Consider the following 7,948-nt stretch of genomic DNA (forward strand, 5'->3'; position numbering starts at 1 on the left):
ATCCACAGAACTATTGATGGTAATGTATTACATTTACTGGAAAAGCGTCGATACCAGAAGTTTCGGTGTTTACATATTAATAAATGATTAATGCAGTTTGGAGTGTAATATTTATTTACAACCACTCAATTTTTAAATTTTTCGAAATTATCTGTATGTCCCATAATTAGTTGGTCAAAATAATATCAATAATAGTGAATAAATTTACTTGAATTGGGTGTAATTGCATTATAGATCTTGCTGAGGAAATATTAATTCAGACGTTGCACTGTGGTTTTGAAAAAATGGAGTACCTATTTTCTGAAGCCTTCTTATCTTCTAGAAGTTGCAGTGATTTTGAGGTTGAGTTATTATTTATATTTTCGTGTATATTTTGTTCCTATTTTAGTTATAAAACAAGCGTGAATCTAGTAAGAAACTACGTAACGTAAATGGAGTACTTTCGTCTGAAATCGTCATATAATTAGTAAATTGACCCCTTGAAACTTAAATAATAAATAGTCACAATTTTTGTTTGTCGAAACAAATTTTTTGATCCATAAAACACCAAATATGTGTATACATATGTTATGTCTACTTATAAGATAGTAACAAATACTTTACCAAATATTTACTTTGTCAGAGATACAATATAAGCAATTACCACTGTTAGTACAGTCTAATTTTAAGAATGATGAACCTTTTGTTTAGTATGATATAGTTAATTAGATTTTAAATTTATTATAATTAAATTTTGTAGATTTGTAATATTTAATAGGTTTAGTGAAATAGGTCAAAGAGATAATGTGGGTTTCGAAGTGAAACAAAGTGGCTGTTTTATTTTTATTTTTAATCGATTATTCCTTTCTAAACATTTATATGTATATACTTATGTACAGTGTTCTACGCTACGAGATGTAGATATCTTTAAAATTTAAGCGCAACAGTAAACCTGTCTCTGCCTTTAAGCGTTTTATATGCAAGATTGCAGTCTATTGCAGCTTTTTAGACGGCAAACCGCCCACTTGCTATCCAGAACAAGTACCTGGTACCTCCGTGCAACAACCTTTATTTATTTATTAAAGATTAAAACTCATATAACTGCTAGTTTCTGCACAAGCGAAAATAAAATTAAAACTGTACAGCAGTTTCTGTGAAACACAACATGATAGTTTATCGATAACTGTATACACATCAGATACATAACATTGATGATAAGGAAGATTAATATTGGTTGTATGTAAATTTTTCTACGATCTTGGATCATTTAGACAAATGTCAAGACAATTATATCTCACAAATAATCATTAGTACCTCTTTTGTCTTTATTTCGTCCGTCTGATCTCTATCTCCCCAACCGTTTTCCACTTATTCCTTATTTGCATTAGTATCTAATGAAAATCAAACGCCCCAAAAATTATTTTAAGAACGATTAAGTTTTAAGTTGGAGATTGGGTGTTACATTCCCACCAGCCAGTAATGTTGGTGGGCGGGCAGTACCTCCGTACTATGCCGGAGGTAGGGCGGAAGGCTTTCTTCAGTCTCCTTTCAGGAATCGTGGGAATGGATGGGTGGTGGTTCGGGTGAGAAAGATGAGACGGACGGAATGAAGGCAGAAGAGAATGAAATATTATCTGTGGAATATTACTCCTTCAGCATTTGCCTAAGTGATTCAAGGAAATCATAGAAAAACTTGACCCGAGGCAGACGGACCCAGAATCGAACCAGCGTCGTCCCGAATGCTAAACAATGATCTAAACCTTTAGGCCATGTCGTTCGAAAAAGCTTCTAAAGAACGAGTTTATGTAATATTCGAAGCCAAGCGGTGTATCGCCATCTTGCGGGTATTTATTGCTTTTGAAGCATTTTAAGCGTTATATGAGGTCTTGTATACCAAAATATTTCAACTTGTTTGACTAAAGCGACGGCGCAGCTTTAAATATGTCAGAAAATTATCGAAACTACCATAAAACTTGCATATTAGCTTAGAATTCGAAATAACACCAGCTCTATTTCGAGTCCGTTTTCTCTCATTAAAGGTTTTTCTGCGGTTTCCTCTGATCATTTTGGAAAAGATGGAGCATAAGTAACAATCCACAGATAATCCTTCATTTCTCATCTGATTTCATTTTACTTGTCTCATTTGGCTCTCTCTAATTATTACACGCTCATTCCCACAATACCAGTAAGTAGCTGGTTAATATGAAACAGCAAAACTTTTAAAAAAATTAAAATTTCATTTTGTGGAATGGAATAATACCTAAATATCTTTAGTTGATTATGCTTTGCTTAACTGTGTATAATTTGTCTGCTTCAGTTTTTATTAGAAAGTTTTGCAACAATAAAATTCTTTCTACCATATTCAAATTTTTGAAGTTTAAATTGCCTTTTTATATTTATATTGTACTTTTCTTCTTTCTATGAAATAGGCAGTATGAAATATTTTAAATATACTGGCGGTTTTAGAAATTTCAGCCGGCGTAAGGATGTTCCTTTCCGAACCTTTTGTTGATCGTAACTTTGTGGTACTTTAGTTTGTCCAGCACTCTAATTAGTCTCGCGCCAACAACAAGCCATCTGGACCATGTACGTGACCAGTCCAAAACTGTAGAAAACGAGCATCAAAGCGTAATAAATATCCTGAATTTATCGCGTTTCGGCCACCCGGTAACAAACGAGTACGCCACGTAATTACTAACCGCTGAAAATATGGCACGTTGCACGCTGAGCATGGATGAGATTGTCATTTTAAAATTTACGCCAAATTCGTGTGGGTTGTATGGACACAGGGCGAAAAATACGCCTATGACAAAATGAATAACGAGCTTAACTAAAATGATCGGAAAACTACGTGATCGATAATGATATCAAACAATTATGCTTTCATGTGGTTGTTCAGTATGTCAAGAATAATTGGTAGTTCATCATTTTAAAATAATGGTTGCAAGCTGTATACAATTGTTAAATATTTTTCGTTCATTTTCTCGACTGATCATTGTAAAATTGCAATATTTATTGACATGAACGTAGCTGTATGGAAAAAAAGAAAGATCAAATGGCTTGGAGGTAAATGTTGTAGGTTTGAAACCGCCAAGTAAAACAGAAAGTACTTTATATTCATTGTTTTTGTGTTTCAATATTCTTCTATCAAATTAATTTTGGGCTTACTCCATCTAATTTAATCAAATATAGTTCCGGTCTTAGTCTTGGGCTGAGTCTTGCGTGTTAAGTCTTGGTTTTGCTTATTTAATCTGATCCTTACGTTTTTTTAAATAATTCTAAGCATAAATTTTTGTATTTACCGACACAATAATTGTCTTAAATACTGCAATTTTCTGTCTCGAGCAGCTTGTCATGACTTTTAAAGGATAAAGTGTAGATAGTTGTGGGAGTTATGAGAATTCGAGAACTTACCCTTATTGGCGAAAAAAGTACTCAAAGAAGTAAAAATATCAAAAGAAAGATTAGTTTGTTTCTATATTTCAGCTATGTGTTATCCAGACATAGAAACAAAGAACAATTAATCGTAGGACATTCTTGTAAATCCCTTTCTTCAAACAGTGGTAAAGTTCCTTTTCTTAATATTTAGTATTAAAATCTAGTAAAGCAAATTTAAAATTTCAAATAAAAAAAATGTTTTGTTTTTGCAATAATTTTTCATTTAGTCTTGTATATTCGGACTTGGTCATGTTCGTTCGGTTGGTGTTGATCTTGGTCTTGCTAGTATAACTACAGTCTTGGTCTTGGTCTGGCATTTTCGAAAGACCAAGACCGAAACTATAAGCCTAAAACCAATTTTGCTCATCATTAGACCCAATCGGTGCTTCTATGTAAGGAGAAGCATTTCCGTTTATCGGGTATTATCCTTTCAGAATTATGTTTGCCAACAGGAATGCTAAAGTTTTGTTGGAAAGCGTTGCAACAGAATTAATTAATAGTAGATTCTAATTAAGTTTTTTTTACTAATGTGTGCTATACACTTAATAATGAAATACATGATGCTGATGGTTTTGGAGTGTTTACTAAGAGACGCAATAACGAATTATTTGACACTTGGGCTTTTGTCCCGTGATGCTACTGTATGACTGTTACGTATGTCACATTTGCGGATGTATCACATTTTAATATAAACTACTTGATTATGCGAGATACATAAAGATATTGTGAATAATACATATGGGGAAGCATTTTGAGTATTTCGAGTTTTATTACTGTTTTGCTTTTGACATAATTCTACAGTTAGAACGAGAGACACTACCTGTAGGCTGCTTTTTATTTTCTAAAATATGCATCTCATGTTTTATTTTGAAACATAATTTTATGCGGAACAAGCCCGTCTCTTTGTGTAAGATATTTATTGCTGGTAGCAGCTGTGGCGTTTTATGAGGGATTAAATATTAATAGTGCTCTAAGGGGAAGAAAAATCGGTACATTAAGCGATTTTCCAGTGTTTTTGGCTGGAACGAAATATTATATTAGCTTTGTTATTAATGTGAGTGATATTTAAAGAATCCTTCGGGATCAAGAAGATATTGGGCTATTTGACTTTTACTTTCTGTTTTTTTTTTATATCGCTTGTTGAAGAATTTAATGAATTGATTACCGGTAAAAATTATGTTATTTTTATGGAATAGAAACTAAATGACAAAGCATCATCCATTGAAATTTATTTAGTGAAATTTTAATACAATAGCTGAGCTTTCAATCGCTCGTGATATTAATGGTAGTTATTTTATTTTACATAGCAAATGTCCCTGTACTTAATTGAACTAATGAAATAATACAAAGGACCTCTGAAGAAGCTCGTCACTCATGCTACCAAAACGTTAGGAAGCACCCGAACAGGAATATACAAAGGGCCCAAGAATGGCTCATTACTGGCTGCCCTTCTTGCAATACTGGGCCAATAACGCGAACCATTACTGGGCCAGTGAATTATTTACTCTGGATGATAACTTCGGGCAATTATTGGCAGCCAATAATATTTAAAAATTACTGGCCCAGCGATGGCAGTTGATAAAACCAATAATCGCCCATGAATAAATATCTCGACTAGAATTTTGAGGGGGGTGCAGGGAGGGTCCCTAAGGGGTAGCCACACTCTACTTATGGGCTCCATGAGGTTACCCCTTAGGGCAAGAAAGGTGTATATAATACCGGGAAAAATTATTGCTATCCCATTAAGAATTTTTGGAAAAATGAACTTTATTATTAATGAAAAGATACAATATATACATATGTCACTTATTTGTCAAATTTGTTTGCTCTTAAGTAAGATTGTGTTATTGGGCTGTTTTGTAGCCAATAATAATTTAAATTGCAATCGTGTCTAGTTTCAGCTGTCTTACAATAACAATATCAGGAAGTACGCTTGTCGGTTCGTTGCAAATCTAAAAGATTTCATTGAAACGACGACNAAAAAAAATAAACACCATATTTAATTATTATTCTGGCTGCTTATTGTATTAGATTTGAGTTAAATTAAATACTCTTAAATCGGGCATCCATCAAACGGTTTAGTTGTTCTGTAAATTAATAGCGTAGCATTACCTATTTTACAAATATTAATAATCAAGATTGAATTATTCAAACTTTTTCTAATACCTACCAACTTGAGCACCTTCCTATTGTTTAGTTTTATATTTACTCGTCGACGGATGTCAATGAATTTAAATTTTTATGTAATTTTTCTTGAAGAGTCAGTGTTATTGAATTATTTAATCAGATCCACTAGATGAAGATATTCGAGACTTTCTTATGATTTTTTTGTTATTAATTTTCTTTTTCTTTTTCGTTGTTGCAAGGTTACAACTTTCGTCATCTGAGGTGAATGAATGGTTACTATCTTCTTCGTCTAAAAACGAAAACAGTATACAAAAACACTTTTAGCGTACTTACCATCTGTTTTTGTTGCACTTTTGGAAGTTAATTTCACTGAACTTTTAAGTGGTTGTTTTCCCTGGTTGATTTATTTTCAAATGACTTTTGTGATGCAGTTCATGATCTATAAATTTGAAATTTTTAACGGTTTATAAACAATTAGAATAATAAAATATGTTCATTATATACAGAAAATATCGAGACGTCTTTTCTTCTCAGTGTATATAGATAAGATTTATTAATGGTAAATTTGATGGTAATTTTACTTACCCTTATTTACAATCATATTCGAACTTAAATCAATGTTAATTTCGTTCAACGCTTGTAACAATTCTTGTCTAAATGTTTTCCTAAAAAGGTTCACATCATCAGCAGCCTTCGATTATGCTTGTCTCCTCGCTTTGTGTAGAATAAGCAAATATTCCAACTAACATTCATTAGCTTCTTGATATGTTCCTACACATTAAACCAATGCGCGAAGGCACTAGGTCGATCTCTTTTTTTTTTTTCACAAGTCTACCCATATTTGTAAACCGCAACCGTTTTTAATGCGCTATTGTGAATATTCATGGGGGTGAATTTTTTACAACAGTTATTACATTAAAAAGATTACTATCACCTTGTTACTGATGTAAGTTGAACTGAACTGTGAGCTCAGAAATTGAAATTAAACTAATAATCTTATGTATACTAATAATAATAATTTTTAATGCTGGGTTGCTGGGCTAGACAGAAAGTTATAGTGTTCAACATCCGTTGAAAAATATAAACATAAACAATGCATTTCACAGAACAGAGTAGATTAAAAACGTATGTTAGATAAGGTAACAGGTATGGTGTTTAAAATCGGCAAAACAAAAAACAAATTGAAAAACAAAAAATGCTCACAATATTCACTTTTACACATGTAGCAACGGTATAATATATTATTTTAATCAACTTCTATGATTTTACGGGTAGCGATATTTTCATTGTTTGCAGAAACTATACATTTCTTAATATTTTTATTATTATAAGTTTTTTCATTTTACCGAGGGTATTTTCAAACGGATTTGCCTCATCGAGCCCCCATAAGGTAGATTTAATTGTAAGTTAATATATGTTATAGGTTTACCCCTTACGGCCCATATAAAAAACCCATAAAGAAATCCTCATTTTAGTATCACTACTTTTTTTGGTGGGATTTTCAAGAGGAATCTACAGGGAAACCCCTGTCTCGGCATGCCCCTAATTAGCCACATGATTTTTACAAAAGACTCGTTTGGATTATTTACTTTTTATATTATTGCTTAAAGTGAAAGAAACTAAGAATTTAATGGATATACAACGATTAAAAAAAATATACAACGATTAAAAAAAATATAAAAGTATGACTCAAAGACTTGCGAGTTCATTCATTCCTCTATAAAGAAAAAATAACATTTGTGCTAGTGACGCCAGGACTGGCCGTCTATCGGTAACCTGAGAATGTACTCATGAAAAAGAATCAATTTTTAACCAACTGTTTACCAATCATTGGCCAGCGAATGGAAATTATTTAACGGCCATTTAATGTTTGCCACATATCGGCTGATTTCTGGCCTTATTGTAAGCATCGGCGAGCCCTGTTCGGGCAACTTCAACGCACGACGGTCTTTAGACCCGAACTAGAACAAAAAGAACTTGGGTGTTTCATTCCCACCACCCACTAATGCTGGTGGCCGAGCAGTCCCTCCGGACTACGCCGGAAGGTAGGACGGAAGGCCCTCTTCAGCCTCCTTTCAGGAATTGTGGGAATGGGTGGGTGGTGGTTCGAGTGAGAAAGATGAGACGGACGAAATGAATTCAGAAGAGAATGAAAGACTATCTGTGGAATATTACTGTCCTAGCATTTGCCTAAGTGATCCAAAGAAACCACAGAAAAACTTGGACCAAGGCAGACGGACCCGGAATCGAACCGGCGTCCTTCCGAATGCTAAGCATTGATCTAAACCTTTAGGCCATACCGTTCAGTAAATGGGAACAGCATCAGTTCTCCTACTGACCGCCAAAGCCTTTACCAATAAATTATTTAATTAATCGTTCAAATTACTGACCATTAACATCCTGA

The 7,948-nt window shown here is 33.4% G+C and overlaps 1 long non-coding RNA gene across 1 annotated transcript; it reads right to left on the reverse strand.

Moving 5' to 3' along the window:
• Window positions 1-5,413: 5,413 nt before the first annotated feature.
• LOC112906543 lies at window positions 5,414-6,562 on the reverse strand. Its single transcript, XR_003232401.1, has 3 exons — window positions 6,130-6,562; window positions 5,588-5,983; window positions 5,414-5,504 (listed from the first exon to the last, which is right to left on the reverse strand). It is a non-coding gene; the product is annotated as an uncharacterized LOC112906543 (long non-coding RNA).
• Window positions 6,563-7,948: the final 1,386 nt, after the last annotated feature.

The sequence above is a fragment of the Agrilus planipennis genome, unplaced genomic scaffold (assembly GCF_000699045.2).
Source record: "Agrilus planipennis isolate EAB-ADULT unplaced genomic scaffold, Apla_2.0 scaffold29, whole genome shotgun sequence".
Lineage (NCBI taxonomy): Eukaryota > Metazoa > Arthropoda > Insecta > Coleoptera > Buprestidae > Agrilus > Agrilus planipennis.